The sequence below is a fragment of the Xenopus laevis genome, chromosome 9_10S (assembly GCF_017654675.1).
Source record: "Xenopus laevis strain J_2021 chromosome 9_10S, Xenopus_laevis_v10.1, whole genome shotgun sequence".
Lineage (NCBI taxonomy): Eukaryota > Metazoa > Chordata > Amphibia > Anura > Pipidae > Xenopus > Xenopus laevis.
Genome location: NC_054388.1, coordinates 77,774,144 through 77,790,416, shown reverse-complemented (window position 1 = coordinate 77,790,416; position 16,273 = coordinate 77,774,144). Strand labels below are relative to the sequence as shown.

At 39.1% G+C, this 16,273-nt stretch overlaps 1 pseudogene; it reads left to right on the top strand.

The window, feature by feature from the left end:
* The first annotated feature begins 7,908 nt into the window (after positions 1-7,908).
* On the top strand, positions 7,909-11,481 carry LOC108703052 (annotated as a pseudogene).
* The last annotated feature ends 4,792 nt before the right edge of the window (positions 11,482-16,273 follow it).

Genomic DNA, 16,273 nt, shown 5'->3' with positions numbered 1-16,273 from the left:
AGAGAAGTCCTAAGTAAACACAGGGTTCAAAAATCGAAATCAGCACCTTTAAATGCAACTAGAGACGTAGTTTGCTGTATCAAAAGCTTCATATTAAAGGAAGAAATATTAAAGAAGGCAAGGGAGAGGGCAGTGGCGTAACTAGAAGTAACAGGGCCCCCCTGCAAAAGAAAAATTATGGGGCCCCCCAACTTAGCATCTGGTATTTTACTGGCCTGGTTGATGGTTGATCTAAATGTTATTAATAGGGAATAAAGATAAATATATATGATATATAAATATATATGAAGGCCAGTGATATGATCCCAATTTTATTAATAGGAAACCAGTTATTAATGATAATAATGATTTTCTCTCCCTTTCTATAAAACCCCTTTACCTGTTTAATCTCAGTTCTTTTTCTGTTAAAATATCTCTTATAGCACTTTTTATACTGCTCCCCTTTTGTGTTCTATCTGGTCTCTTCTTTCCTTATGATTTATTACAATTTTTTTTTTTTTTACAATTTTCCATTCCCCAATTCTCTCCTCCATCTGTAGTTTCACACTTTCAAAAATAAAATCCCCTCAAAACGTTTGACCCTGTCCCTGCAGCATCGTATTCCTTTCCCACACATTTTAGGTATACAGTCTACAGACACAGTCACACAGCCAGACGGGCCTCTCCCTGGCTCACCTGCACCGTCCGTCACAACGTGCGTCCACACGCGATTACACAAGAGGAAGAGGGAGGGCGGGCAAGACGTGAGTACAGACGTCAGACGAGCAGAGAGAGAGATGGCGGAAGTAAGAAAATGAGGAGCGGCGCAGTACGGAGCAGGGAGGGCGGAAGGAAGACTGAAGTATGGCGTATGCCTGGAGAGGAGGTAGGGCCTGGCCAGTGGCAGTGGGGATGGATGTCATCATGTCACGGATGACGGATCAAACACCCGATCGATGCGATGCTGGCCTGGCTGCATTCATCAGCCAGGAGCCAGGAGGACATCAATTTTGGCCGGGCCCCCTCTCCTCCCGGGCCCCCCCGCAGCTGCGGGGTCTGCTTCCTCCCTATTTACGCCACTGGGAGAGGGGTACAATTAACTTTGAGAATTCTTCATTGAAACTCTTCCAAGACATCTCATGGAGTACACTAAATAAACGTAGACTACTGAAGCCAGTGACAACAGCCCTTAAGGATAAGGATATACAGTACAGATGGGGATTCCCATTCTCTCTAAGTGCAAGCAGCGAAGGACAACAAGCAATGATTCGTTTCCCAAAGGATACAGAGAGATTTTTGAGGAAGATGAAGCTGCCGGATCTGGATCTTCCAGGATGGAAAACAGAAGAACCTTGTGAAATCGACTGGGGCTCGGTACAGCAGAGATTGTAGCAACAGAAGGAAACATCCAAAAAGAAATCAAGTACCCCGACCTCCAGAGACTTAAGTGATAGTCCTGAAAAGTCAAGCAGAAGATATTAGAAGGAGGGTCTTCCCCACAGGATGGGTAAATATGAAAGACTTTCAGAGATTGAGTATTCGAACTGTTACAAACTGAACTCTTTTGAACAGTGGTGTTTATGCATTTAGGGGGGGGGTGGCAATGAAATGTTAACTACATTCTTACAACCACTTAAATTGATTAAGGAGGGGGAGAAAGAGAAAGAGCAGATGTGCACAAGGGAAGTACTGTTTGTTGCTGCTGTTTTCTTCTTACTCTTTAAAAACAAGGCTTTGTTTGTTAATACTTGATAAGGGGAGGGGAGGACGACCAGACAGGTGGTTAGGCAAATAGGTAAATCTTCCAGGGAAATCAACATGGCACGGCCACACCACTGGGGGCATAGAGTCACCTACACAGGGGATTGAGAGTGAGAAGGAGGTAACAAACCTCAGGGGGTACACTGAAGGGGTAGACAAGTACTGTTTAAGTACAACACATTTACAGAGGGGTCGGGTTGCACGATAGGCACATAAAGAGGGTTGAAGTAATAAAAGATCACATAAATAATAAAATACAAAAACACTTAGGAGAGTGACGTAACACAGTATGGGCAGTAGTAAAAACCTCACAGGACAAATTTTACAAGACAATTGATAAGAGGGACAAGGGCTACACAATCTATAATAAAAAAAAAAAAAGGGAGACAAACACAACGGAGATAAGGGGTGGGGCACTGAAATAGTTAAATCACTGAAAACCCTGGAAGACTGCTATCTGCCTTACTCGCTTGAGATGCCCCCGTGAGCCAAGACAGCCTGGGAATGTTCAGGGGTAACATTGGTATGGAATGTAAGATCTCCTAGGTCTTTCTTCCTTTTTTCCTTTACGAAGGGGGATAAGGGAGGGTAGTAGCTGAGAAGTTAATTAATAAGACCAAAGGCAGAGGAAAAAGTTAGATTAGTATGGGAATTTAAAAAAATAAAAAAAGGCAACATTAAATAAAAATAAATAAAAATAGGGAGTAAAAGGACAAGCTCTGGCGAGCAACCCAACTAGGTTTAGGATTATCTGGAATAAGAACTTGGCTGTCACGTAAGGAGACAGCAAAAGCGGCAGCTATAACTCCCCACATAATTGCGCCTAGGCGCACCTTGCCGCCCTTGGGGAACAGCAAGAGGATATCTCCTCTATAAGTCTGAGGCGGCATATTGATTTCCCACCATGCAAGTGGGATATCTTGTCTTTCTTAGCTCTTTTATCTGTTTTTCTTACATCCTATTTTTTGTTTTTTCTTTCTGGGGCCCCAGGCCAACTCTTTCTTTCCTGATGGTCTATAAACTTTTTAGAGCAGAGGATATAGGTCAAGAGGGAAAAAATAACAGGGTACACGACATAACAAGGTATTTTAAAAGGGAATGTGCTCAATTGTAAGTTATAACGTAAATGGGTTGAATGAACCGGTTAAGAGAAGCCAAATCCTCAACACGTGTAAAAAACTCCAGGCACATATAATAATGTTGCAAGAAACACACTTTAAAGAAGGACATACCCCAAGGATAATGGATAGACAATATACACAGGTTTATTATAGTAATAACCCCGAGAAGAAAGCAACAGGAGTTATGATAATGATCCATAAAGATCTACCATTCGTATTTCAAGAGAAGAAAGTAGATAAAGAAGGCAGATACATTATAATAAAGGGGAACCTAGGGGCTTTCAAGCTTACGATAGCTAACGTGTACGTGCCTAACACCGCACAGGTGAATTTTTTAAAGAAGTTTTTAGAAGAGTTATCTAATTTTAAAGAAGGGTTAGTAATAATGGGTGGGGATCTGAATCTGATGTTTAACCCATTACTGGACTCTTCCAATGGGAAAAGCCATATATCCTATAAGGGGATAAAAAGTATAAAAAAAAAATTGGAAGAGATATGTTTGGTTGACACGTGGAGAGTCCAACACCCGAAAGTTAAAGATTATACACACTTTTCAAAGAAGTATAAGGTCTATACGCGGATTGACTGTTTATTTGTTTCACAAAGGGAGCTTCACTGGGTCACAGAGGCCAAAATCGCAACAAATTTGTTTTCAGATCACTACCCAATTTTTCTAAGGTTGAATCTACCCCAAATAAACGACAAAGAATATACATGGAGGTTCAACGATTTATTATTACATAAAAAAGACACAAAGAATAAAATAAGGGATATGTTACAACAAATACTAAAAGAGAATTCAGGACCAGAGGTTAATGTGGCGATACTGTGGGAAACCAAAAAATGTGTGCTCAGAGGACAGTTGATAGCTCTTGGTAGTAATCTAAAGAAAGAAAAAGAGAAACAAATTAATAATTTAGTTAAAGAGATTGCGAATTTGGAACAGATACACAAAATAAAAATAACAGATGATATACTAGAGCAGTTAGAAAAGAAAAGAATACAACTGAAAGCAATACTAGACCAAGGTTCATACAAAGCATACATGAATAGTAAACAAAAAGGATACGAACTGGGGGATAAATGTAATAAATACTTTGCTCAAAGACTGAAAAAAATGAATAGTGCTACCCATATCACATCAATAAAAGGCAAGGACCAAAAGATTTATTATGATACACAAAATATCGTCAAAACATTTCAGCAATATTATCAAAAACTATATAGCTTACAGGAAGGGGCTGACCATAAAGATAAATTAGAGGAAATGGATAAATTTATAGAGGAAGCACAATTACCATTTTTAAAAGTGAAAGACAGAAATATACTGGACTTACCTTTCACACCTCAAGAAATAAGCGACATCATAGATTCGTTGGCCGTGGAAAAGAGTCCCGGTCCAGATGGTTTTAGTGCATTGTATTATAAAACGTATAAAACAGAACTAATACCCTTGATGTGCTCCTATTATAACTCAATTGATGGATTATGTGGGTTTCATAAACAGGCAAAAGAAGCTAACATCACTATTATCCCAAAAGAGGGGAAGGATCCCCAGCTTTGTGAAAGCTACAGGCCAATCTCCCTAATAAACATAGATTTAAAAATATACGCTAAATTAATAGCAAACCGAATGAAAAAATACTTGCCGGATTTAATACACGACGATCAGGCTGGGTTTATACCTAAAAGGGAGGGAAAAGATAATATTTACAAAATTTTATCATTATTGAAAATTGGGCAAAAAAACGGGCACAAAGTACAATCTCCAACAATACTTGTTACAACAGATGCTGAAAAAGCATTTGATAGAGTGGGGTGGCCATTCTTGGAAAAAGTTCTGAGGGGATTTGGAATAGGGGAGATCACCATAAATTGCATTTTAGCTCTCTATAAAGATCCATATGCAAGAGTTAAAGTGAATGGCAAACTATCTGACCCAATATATATCTGCAATGGAACCAGGCAGGGTTGCCCGCTATCACCATTGTTATTTGTTTTGGTAATTGAGACATTATTGTCACACATCAGATTGGAGGCAAGGATAGAGGGACTGAAGTTTGAAGATAAAGAGTATAAGACAATAGCTTTCGCTGATGATATGCTAATTTTTGTCTCAAATCCGATGTCTTCCCTACCCAGCCTCTTATCACTTATAGAATATTTTGGAACCCTATCAAACTTTAAGGTTAACCTTACAAAATCTGAAATTTTGAACATTAATACCCCAGAAAATATAATGGACAGTTTAATAAATAACTTTCCCTTTAAAAAGGCAAACCATAGTATAAAATACTTGGGTATTAATATAACTCCAAATATGTCCGATCTATATAACATCAACTTTGTCCCCTTATTGACAATACTACAGGATAAGGTAAATAAATGGAATAAAATAAACCTGTCATGGATGGGGAGAGCACAAGTATTGAAAATGTTCCTGATGCCTAAACTGAATTACTATCTACAAGTTCTGCCAATAAGACTACCAGCTGTCTTTTTCAAGAAAATTAAATCCCTATTTAACACGTATTAAACAATGGGCAGGTGAAGAAAGGAAGAAAGAGTGGGCAGTGTTAGAATATCAGTGGGCAGGGATACCTTTGTTAAATTATTTATGGAGTGAACCCAAAAGTATACCGGACAAGGTGAAGGCCCACCCTTTAATAGCTCCCACATTTAGGATTTGGTTCAGCAATAGAATAAAGATGAATCTGACTAAAATGCCCTTTATACTACAACCCTTAATTCACAACACCTCATTTGTGCCCAGTTTGGAGAGGGGTGCATTCGGGTATTGGCAGATGCTTGAGGGGAGACCAACGAGAATTAGCGATTTCATGGAAAACAATAAAATGATTCCATTAAAAGAAATTCAAAAGAAATGGGGAAAACATGTTAGAGATGCATGGAACTACCGCCAATTGCAAAATTATACTTATAAATTTAAAGAGGAAGATTGGGATAGAGAACTGACCAAATGGGAAAAACTACTGGAAAGTAAAGAGATCCCTAATAAAGCAATATCAATTATATATAAACTCTTATTATCAAATATCTTTCTGGGCAAAGACACAGCTCTCAGGGAATGGGAAAAAGATTTAGATATTAAGATCCCCTCCGAGATGTGGAATAAAATCCTGTTACAAGCCCACAAATCATCTAGAGCTGTAAGAGTGAGGGAAATGAATTTTAAAATAATTAGTAGATGGCACCTTACACCAACTAGGTTGAATAAGATGTACCCTGAACTTACAGATTTATGTTGGAGATGTGGCAAGGAGAGGGGGACACATACGCACATATGGTGTAAGTGTAAGGTTTTGCACGATTATTGGGGTAAAATCCTGAATGTAATAAAAGAAATAACTAACACCAATTTGTCATTGGATGATGCCCCCTTGATTTTGCTAAGTCTAGATACTGATAAAAAGGGTTTATTAAGGGACCCACTTACCTTACACTTGCTGGATGCAGCTAGGTCAATAATCCCAAGACATTGGAAGAAGAAGGTTCCACCAAGTAGCATGGAATGGCAGCAGGCAGTAGAACACACCAGAAAAATGGAAGAAATAACACATATTATTCATAACAAGAGTGCTATATACTGGGATACTTGGGAACCATGGGTTAGGTTTATAAATAAATCGAGCTAGAAGGGATTTCAGTCTGAAAGAGGAATAAAGGGAGGATCCTTTGGAGTATAGACAGTAATGCACCGGGGAGGGGGCAAGTGAGTTAGTCAAAGTAATAAAGGCAGTAACTGGTCTATGCAACCCTGAAGGTTCAGGAGATGGCCTGTGGGTGAGGAGAGTGGATGTCAGATGTAATCAGTTGTGAGATAGCTGGGGTCCTATATATTCTTATTCTATTCTATCCTATTTTTTTTTCCTTCATTTATTTGTTTATCTATTTATATCTGTGGTATTGTACTATTTTTGTATAATTTGTCTAAATAAAAAAAAAAAAAAAAAAGAAGTTATTTTTTAGGAACAAGGAAATTAATTGCAGGCATTCCATTAGAAGGTGAATTGAAAATGCTGCAGCTTTTGTCCATTATTGTGAAACAGCTTCATTTTGTTTCAACCTAGTTTCTGCTTTTCGGGTGCAGGTCCCTGAGTTACAGGACAGAAATGCAGAGATCCAGGGGATGCTACAGGAATATCAAGATGAGTTGAAAATGATGTGATGCAAAGCCAGTCCCTCTGCTCTTCTCAGGCGACACCAGTCCTGTAGTATTTTTCCAGTGGTAAGAGCCCCAAAAATAGTTTATCTCTAAGTAGTTAATATGGAAGATAACATTATGAATATAACTGTAATGTAATTTTCCCTAGGACTCACTGGCGGCTGAGATTGAGGGCACAATGAGAAGAGATTACAGTATGGATAAAGAATCTTGCTATGGTGAACGAAAGTACGGTCCTTTTGTGAATATTTGTTTTTGATTCCTTGTTCAGATGGCTAAAAAGAATAGTAATATCTGCTGTTATGGCAATCCTTACTTTAGACTGACTTTTGTATGCTTTCCAGAAGCAGTGTTCTTAAATGAAGTATTATATGTGTGTGAATATTTAATCTCTTATAGATATTGCCAATTACACATTTTCAGTGCTGCATACAATGATCTGATCAGACAGCTGTATCACCTTGTTGCACATACACAAAACAGCAAATGCCAAAAACTGGACCAAATAAATTTCATTTTGATTTTCAATCACGCATTTTAGGAGTCAACCAAAGCGTGTCTTCGATAAAGGTTGCAAAAGATCCTTATCATATCCACTTCCTTTGCCAATACCTGGCTCAAACCATTCTGGTGTGGTGATGACGGCTGTGCCTTTTAGTTCTAATATGACAGAAGTCAAGAAGAAAAGTAAAGCTGTTTTTTATTCAGGAAGACATAGAAGAAAATACACGTGCTAAGTTGTTATCAGTCCAAATCACAAGTCATTTACTCTTTGTGAATTGTAATTCTTTTTTAAATTGTGTAATATGTTGCAGAGGTGGTTTTGTGTGTGACGATGTAGTAACACCTTTAGAAACAAATGATCACTGCAGTTGTTTATTTTAATATTAATTTTTCCTTTTCTAGGAACCCTCCAAAGCCAGAGGTGCTAGAAAACAGTTTGGAAGTTGCCCTGCATAGACTTCACCTTAGGAGACAAAACTATATTGGTGAGAAGAGGATAAGTGAGAGTAGCACTGATAGTGTTCTGTCAGTGGCAACACACCACTCAGATGTCACAGAAGGTTCTGCTACATCCAGTTCCTTGCGCAGCCTCCTTCCAGAAAAACTTCAGATTGTCAAACCTCTAGAGGGTGAGTATTCAGATTGATATTTCTTATATGAAAATGTCGACTGTACAGAATTGTCACATCACTATCATTCTTCTCATTCAGGCTCCCAAACTCTTTTTCACTGGCAACAGCTGGCTCAGCCAAACCTTGGTACAGTATTGGATCCCCGACCTGGAGTTATGACCAAAGATTTCCAACCACTGCCAGAAGATACCGAGTACAACCTCTGTGACCTGGAGGAAGATGAGAAGGATGATGATGAGGAGGAAAGAGGCATAATGTTTCTCGTGTAAAAAAGGGAAGATGATGTGCCAAACAACACTTTGAGTATTTTCTTGCCACCCATTGCTGCAGCATCCACTTCATCCTCTGGTAATGAACAAGAAACAGAAATAATGTCTCTGTTCCTATAGTTAAAAAGAATGCTGATCTGTTACAGACATTTTCAATCTATAAATACAGCATTCAATGTAGCTGTGGGTAATCTAGTGGTAAAACAACAAATCTTTGTTTTCTGTGAGAGAAAGGGCATATAACAAGTTAAGGAAAATTACTGTATACTGATCAGTTAAGAAAAACTTTACATACTGTCGTATGGTTTTAAGGGATGTTCCCATTCTGAAAATATTTTAATACGAAAAAAAATTATTTGTAAATTGACATGTTTTCCAACAGTTTGGCCTCTGTTTCACTGTGAAAGAAATTAAGGGCAATGGCACAATGGTTTCATGACCCCAAACTCCATTGGCTCTACAGTATTTAGGGTTGCCACCTTTCTTAAATAATCTTACTGGTTGGTGGTGGTGGGTGGACTGTGACATAATGGACAGGGTAATAATGCAAATGGGCGAGGCTATGAAACCTAGATGGCAGACAGGCGGATTATTGAGCAAAGAATTGTGGGGGGGCTATGATACGTAGATGAAAGATGAGCTAGTTTTGGAAGAAATTGGGCAAGAAAAGAGGCAAAATTGGGCAGGCCAGGGGCTAAACTTATGGGCATTACAATTTACCAACAACTGCATTGCTGTAATACTGCCCCAGGCCTTGGTGGTTGTTTTGCTGGCTAGACTGGTAGAATACAGGCCAGATGGCAACCCTAGCTCTATTAGAATATCCTCAAGCTATTTCAGGTGATAGGTGCCAGTTGATGTCCCCACAGAGCAGCTTTCATACATGTAAATATAAAAAAGTACAGATAAATCAGGCTCTCTGGGCAGAATAAACACACTATATGTAGTTAAATTAGTTAAATGTTCATAGGAAACTTAAGTGATTATAAACCTTATAAAGGTTTTATATGTACACGTGCAAGTGCAGGAGAGTTAAAATGGACAAAATAGAGAGTGCATATTCATGATACTTCCATCAAAACATGCTCCTGCTCTTCCACACAGTTACATTGTGTCCATCCTGCTTCTTCTGATGAATGTTTGAAAATGAAACTAGGGAACCCTGGAACTACTGCCACAATGAACCTGACAGTAGCTCCAGAGTTTCCATAGTTTGTTGCATAAATATAAATAAACATTCTTAATGACTGCCATGATTAGCCAAGTAAACTCCTCTGGAATTTTTCTGTACTTTTCTATGCACAATACAGTAAAATAGGTATTAGTAAGAAAAAAAAATCTAGGCCAAACAGTGTCTTTCATACTGAACATTGTCTTTAGCTGTAGCATTTCTATTAGGTAAAGCTACAATTAGGCCTTTCTAAGTAAATTAATCTGTCATATCCTTTATTGTAGCAATAAACCCTGGCAAGTGCCAGGGCTGCGCAAACTCAACATTCACCTTTACCACCTGCCGGATATTGCACCCATCTGACATCACTCAGGTAACGCCCATGTGAGGATCTTAGTTCTGAAAATGTCTAAACTGAGCAGTTTTTGTTGGATGGATGTTGTAACTATTTTGTTTGTACAGAATACTTAATAATGCATATTTTTCCTTTCTAGTTCCATGTACACACCATTCTCCTTTGGAGAGAGCAGTGCATCTTCAACAAGCACATTTGTTGGCTCTCACACTTCTTGTTGGTTGAGTGTTGGTGAGGCCATAAGCAAAAGAAGTGACGGCACAAGTACTTCAAGCAGTACCAGTAACCTAGCCAAACTCTTGCAAGAACATGGAATATCAGCAAAGCTGGACAGGCTCCTTGATGTAGAGAAGCCACAACCTCTACACCCATACAGTTTGCCTCTTCCCTCCACCCCACACAATTCTTCTTCCTATTCTCTACCCCCATCCTCTTTCAAGAAAATTCAGCTGAGAGTTTCCTGTCAGAAATGTTTGGCTTTAAATTAACCAAGAAGCAACCTGATGTGGGGCAGCAGAAGATGAATTTGGTGGAGCGATTTAAAAGGTTGGATATTGCAAGAATGGTTAAACAGCAAGCAACAGGTGACATAGAGCCAAACTCAGCCCTCTGCAAAGGTTTACGGCGCCAAGAGTCTGCTGTTTTTGTGGGATAAGTAGTAGTTTATTAAGTGGACTAAGAAGGAATCAGAGTCTTCCGGCTCTTATACTGTAGGTGGCATCGTACCACCTGTTTGCACATCCTCTCCAAAAATGGGCAGCGTAAAAGAAGACTGAAAAAGTACACTTTAGGCTTGGTATGCGTAATCAAAAAGGAAATTGGAAGGTTTGAGAGATCTTATGTAGAATGAAAGAAGGAATTATAGGTATGCTAGAAAAGATACAATGAACAGTAAGTGAAGAAGTAAGTCTGTAGACTTTGTGATCAGAAGGACCAATGCAAGTGATGGTTGAAGGATTAAAAATAGTCATCTTAAAAGGTATTTGTAGTCATTGGAGAACCTGTGTGCTTGTCCAATGGAAACCCTTTTTTCAGATTCTTGTAACAATTGTGAGTTAGTACAGTGACAGTAAGCTGTGTTTGTTTAAGCTTTTTCATCAGCTGCTGCATATTTCTGTATCCTATTAATTGTGCAGTTAGAAATAGTTTAGTTCCCTTTCCAATAAGCGTTATAATGTGAGGATCTGCAGAATAATGGACTACAAAGGGAAATTTTGAACATGAAATGAGATGAATCTGTTACATAAAGTGTTAAAATGAACAAGGATGAAAAAGGGCAGATTGCTTTTTTTCTAGGAAATATCACTCTGGCTGAACAGCAGTTATTTTCTGTTATGTAGTTTAATCAAATGTCCCAGCACATAATGGGGGGAAAAGGTGAATGTCTGTGATGGGTAAGGGGCATAAATGTAGAAAGTGTTAGGAAATAGCCATGTTGGTTTTCTCACTGTCTGATTAAAGGACCAGTAACATCAAAAAATGTTTACAAAAAATTCATTAGCATACAATGAAAAAAAAAACACCAAGACAAAATACATTTTAAAATAGCAAAGCCTTTATTAAGAAATAACTTACAGAAACTCTGCTTCCCCTCCTCTTCAGAAAAGGCGACAGGGCGACCATCCATCCTGCGGCGCTCGATTTCCCTGGCTATTCTACTTGCATCCTCTGCCGATCTTCTTCTCCAGCACTCTGTGCCGATACCTCTTCCTGCGCTGCCAGTACATCATCCATCCTTCGCTACAGCCAGAATTGCTTCACGTGCAGCAACTGAAATGATCGTTGTTCCAAGTAATACTTACACTATAACGTTACGTATAACGTGAGCCCACAGGCAAATATCTTAACAGAGAGTTAATTGTAAATGTAATGTATACCTATGAGATATAACTTGCCTTTAGGCTGTAGGGCTGTTTGTTGGAAAACTGATAAAACAGATCATCTTTGCACATTTCTGCTAGTAAAGGAAATTTTGTTTCACTCCCTGAAAGGGAGACAAAGCACAAAACTGAGTTTTCTTTGAAAACGGAATTGATATTGGTTCAGGATTCTTCCCTACACTGAACTTAAGTGGACATAAAGGATCTTTAATTTTTGTTTCCCCATTAGCCCCTAATATTTATATTTCTATAAGCTATTGGCTGTAGAACAAGATATACCATTGATAATGCATTTTCTTCCTTCCTTCCTCCAGTGGGACTTCGGGGAGGCTTCTTGTCGAGAGCTTGGCTTTACATAGGCGTCCTCTACTCACCGGTAACTTTAGACCCTCCTTAATGTTCCTGGAACTGATCATTGGAGTCTTTGCCATATTTGGCTATTCTTCTATACATTTGAATGGCAGTTTTCTGTTTTTTTTGCCGCATCTTTCAGGTTTTGGTCGCCGGTTAAAGTATTTAATATAATTTTAGCTGACAAGCCTGTCATTTTCTGCACTTCTTTATATGTTTCCCCCTCACCAATCAACTTTTTAATCAAAGTACGCTGTTCTCCTGAACAAGGTCTGGAACGACCCATTTTATTCAGAAATGCACAACATTTGCTGCCTTCCAGTTGCAGTGGAAGTAATCCTTACTTCCACCTTAATGTTTATTTTAAAGGCAAACTTCTACTTCAACAAGCATTAAAAACACTAATATGAAATGTCGCTGGACTTGAGAAGGTTTCTTGTGGCTTTAAATGATCCTCAGGGAAAATCAGACAATATTTTTGGAAGTAGAGAAGCAGGTTAGCCCCATGGAATCCTTTAATCCCTTTTGGACCATTCCTCACGTAATTAATTATTTATCCACATTCTATGTTTCACTTAACGTGTTCAAATGAAATGCAACCATTATTTTTCTGTAAGCCTAATGTCTCTTTAGCCCATTACAGTGCACCCGCCTTCCATTGCAGGTGTCTTTGTTGCATGTTTTTATTGACATCATCACTATTATTTAAATGCACTGCAATGGAACGACATAAAGCTGCAGAATGTAAAAGGTTATAAATCATGACCAATTTCATATTCATAAAAAGTAATATTTAATGTAAACAGATATAGAAATTTCAGACAGTTACAGACATCAGAAAATTCTCAAGAACACAGAAGCGTAAATTTTAGATAAGCCATAATTAATATTTCATTCAATTTTTTTAGGCAAGATATTGTGGACGATTTGCAGGAACAAATTGCCAAACTAATAATCAGGATGAGAACTGAGACAGCAGTCATTGCTTCTATTCTCACTAGTGCAGTGACTCCTAACCTGAGGCATCCTTCTGTTGCCGCCCCCACCCCTCCTCACGGTGCTCACATTTTCTGCGCACGATGGGGTCGGGGGGCTGCACGACGCTAGAGCAGAGAGCTCTATTGTGCTCTCTGCACTAGAAGAGCTGAATTTCCAGGTTGAAAACCGAAATTTTGCCAGGGGCGACATTTTTGCCGCCCCTGGCAAACAGGGGGGCTCTGCTGCCTGAGGCGAGTGGATCAACTTGCCTCATTGGTGGAGCGCCCCTGTTCCTAACCAATACATGTCCCACTAATGTTTAGAGTGGATTCCCATGACCCCCTTTTTCATACAGTGACATTTTGTTCTGGAATAGACAACTTACACCGATCTTTTCTTCAGCTGAATAAGGCCATAAACCAGTAAAGGACAACTTGACTCAAGTGTTCTCAAGCAAATAGTAATTTGATATCTGCGACGTACCCCCATATGAATAAACACAAATAGGAAGGCCAATATGAATTGGCTATTATTTTATTAAATTAAAAACTGGGCGTGTTTTCTTTTGCTATGCAATACATTTTAGTCAGTTGGGAATGAAACAAATTTTCCCCTTGCAGTCTCTGTCTTCATTTGTGATAGCTCGCATTTCAGGAAAACAATCTCAAGCCCTCCAGTTCCACCCCATCTCCTCTTCTCCTTCTAATTACAACTATGTAACTGCTCTCCATCCTATTTGCTTGTTATCTGTCCTTCCTTCTGCTTCTTCTAATTTTCAGCTTGCCCTATAGAAAAACAACGGGGGAAATTTATTACAATGACAGATGTGTTTTAACTCTTCAAATGGAAATAAAAAACTTCTAAAACTAAAAGCTGCCAAGTTTGTTGAAATGGCAATGGGGAAGTGTACGTATCTGTACATTCAGGCAACTTTTGGTTTAAACCAAATATAAAGTTAGGACTTTACAGCTTCATTGAAAGTAAATGAAATAATGCAATTTTTTTTTTGCAATAACATTTTCCCCACAATTAACCCCACTGAGCTTTTTCTTAAATATAGTAGCAAATATCAAGCATGATTGCAGAAAACAGTTGCTCTGATTTATTCTGTCTAATGTTGGCCATAGGAGTAGAGATCCGCTCGTTTGGTGATGTCGCCAAACGTGCGGATCTCTTCCTGATATGCCCACATTGAAGTGGGCGATATTGGGCTGATCCAATCGTGGGCCCTACGGCCCAACAATTGGATCAAAACAGAGGCCAAACCAGCAGTCTGATCGCGGGACCGTGTCAATGAAAAGATGCGTTCGCGATCCGACAGGATTTTCTAACCAACCCGATCGGCATCTGCCAACTTTCGGCCAGATATCGATCGAGAAAGCCCATCAGGGGGCTCTACACACGGCCCGATAAGCTGCCGACTTTGGGGCAAATTCCCTAACCGGCGAAACACTTAGCCAGGCATAAATTCGCAAGGACAACGATAATTCACAAAAGTGCGAAGTTGTGTCCAGGGCGCCGAACGCTGGCGGATTTTTGGTAGCGTTACTCCAGCAATCAAAGCGAAGATACGCTAGCATTGGCTAATTTGCATACGGCGGGAAATGTTAAAGTTGAATGGACGTATATGTTCCAGCAAATACATTACATTACACAAGTCCAGGGAACCTTAATAAAGAAAATAGAGTTGTTATAATGCCCTACACATTAGTTTATGTTCCATATCTTCGGAAATGTATGGGGGAACCCGGTTACCAAAAAAAAAATTTATGGACCTTCGCAGGCTATCACTTTGAAAAAAGGAAAAGACTGTTTTTTAAATTTTGCACTAAAAATTGAGGAAGTCCTATGCACTCCATTGCACTCGCCTGGTCTGAGCTGGCAAATGAAGAAACGTTCAGTAAAATCTGCATCTTACTGAATTTGCGGAGTTACGTCCATTCGCCAGAGTGAAAATTTGCCTGGCGTCAGAGTGCGAAGCAACACTAGCATTTATCTGCTTCGCTAGCAAAGTGAGGCCTGCGCCCGTTCGACAAAGTTCCGAAATGACGTCACACTGGCGAATTTTCGACCAGCGTTCGTCACTTTGCCCTTTAGGGAATCTGCCCCTTGGTCTGTCGGCAGCTTTTATCGGCCCGTGTATGGGGGCCTTAATTCCAATTATAGAAATTGGCCTGCCTGTATTTTCCACCATTATAGTTCCCCATACTTTTTCAAATATATTACCTTCTTCAGCTTTCCTCAGTTCATCAGTGTTACTGAAAATGCAAAAAAAAAAGAGCACAAAGTTAAACCTTTGATAAAGAAATGCAACAAACAGAAGAGATAAAGGCAGTACTTACGCATCTTTCACCGCTATAATCACCATTATTAGGCACAGCATGATAACAAAGATTATTAATAGCGCGCCGCCCATCACAGAACATATTATGATGGTGTTCATATCATTTCTCTCTATCATGCTTGTAATACGTTTCTTGATAGCGTCTGAAAAGAAAACAATGTATTCTGGTGAATTCATCTTAAAAGAGTAAGAAAGGAAAGCTGCAAAATACAATTCACAGGTCTGGGTTATTTTTAGCCCTATTGTGAATTTTCCATTGTAAAAATGAAATATATTTACCAAATTCTGAGAGAGTAGTGTTTGATGTCACTTTCAGAGATCCTTCCATAGAGTTTTCTGTGGAGCATAAAAAGAAAAAAGAATTATTGTTATCTACCAAATACACTTGATGGTCCCAGTCATAAACACTGGACCCTTAACATAAACAATATCATTCTTACCACTTTGTTTACTTTCTTCTGTGACATCTTCAGCTTTGTTGTTTGTTACTAAACAGAAGATTTTGACGCTGGCAAATTGTCGCCGGCGGCAAAATTTGCGTTTCGCAAATTCCTCACCCGTTTTTTAAAAATGTCTTTAAATTTTTAAAGAGACAGTACTAGTGATGGGCGAATTTGTCCTGTTTCGCCACAGAATTTGCAAATTTTCCAGCGAAATTTGCAGCAAAACGGGACGAATTCGCCCATCCGCCCATCACTAGTACTGTCTCTTTAAAGATTCGAGTTCGACCATTCGCCATCTA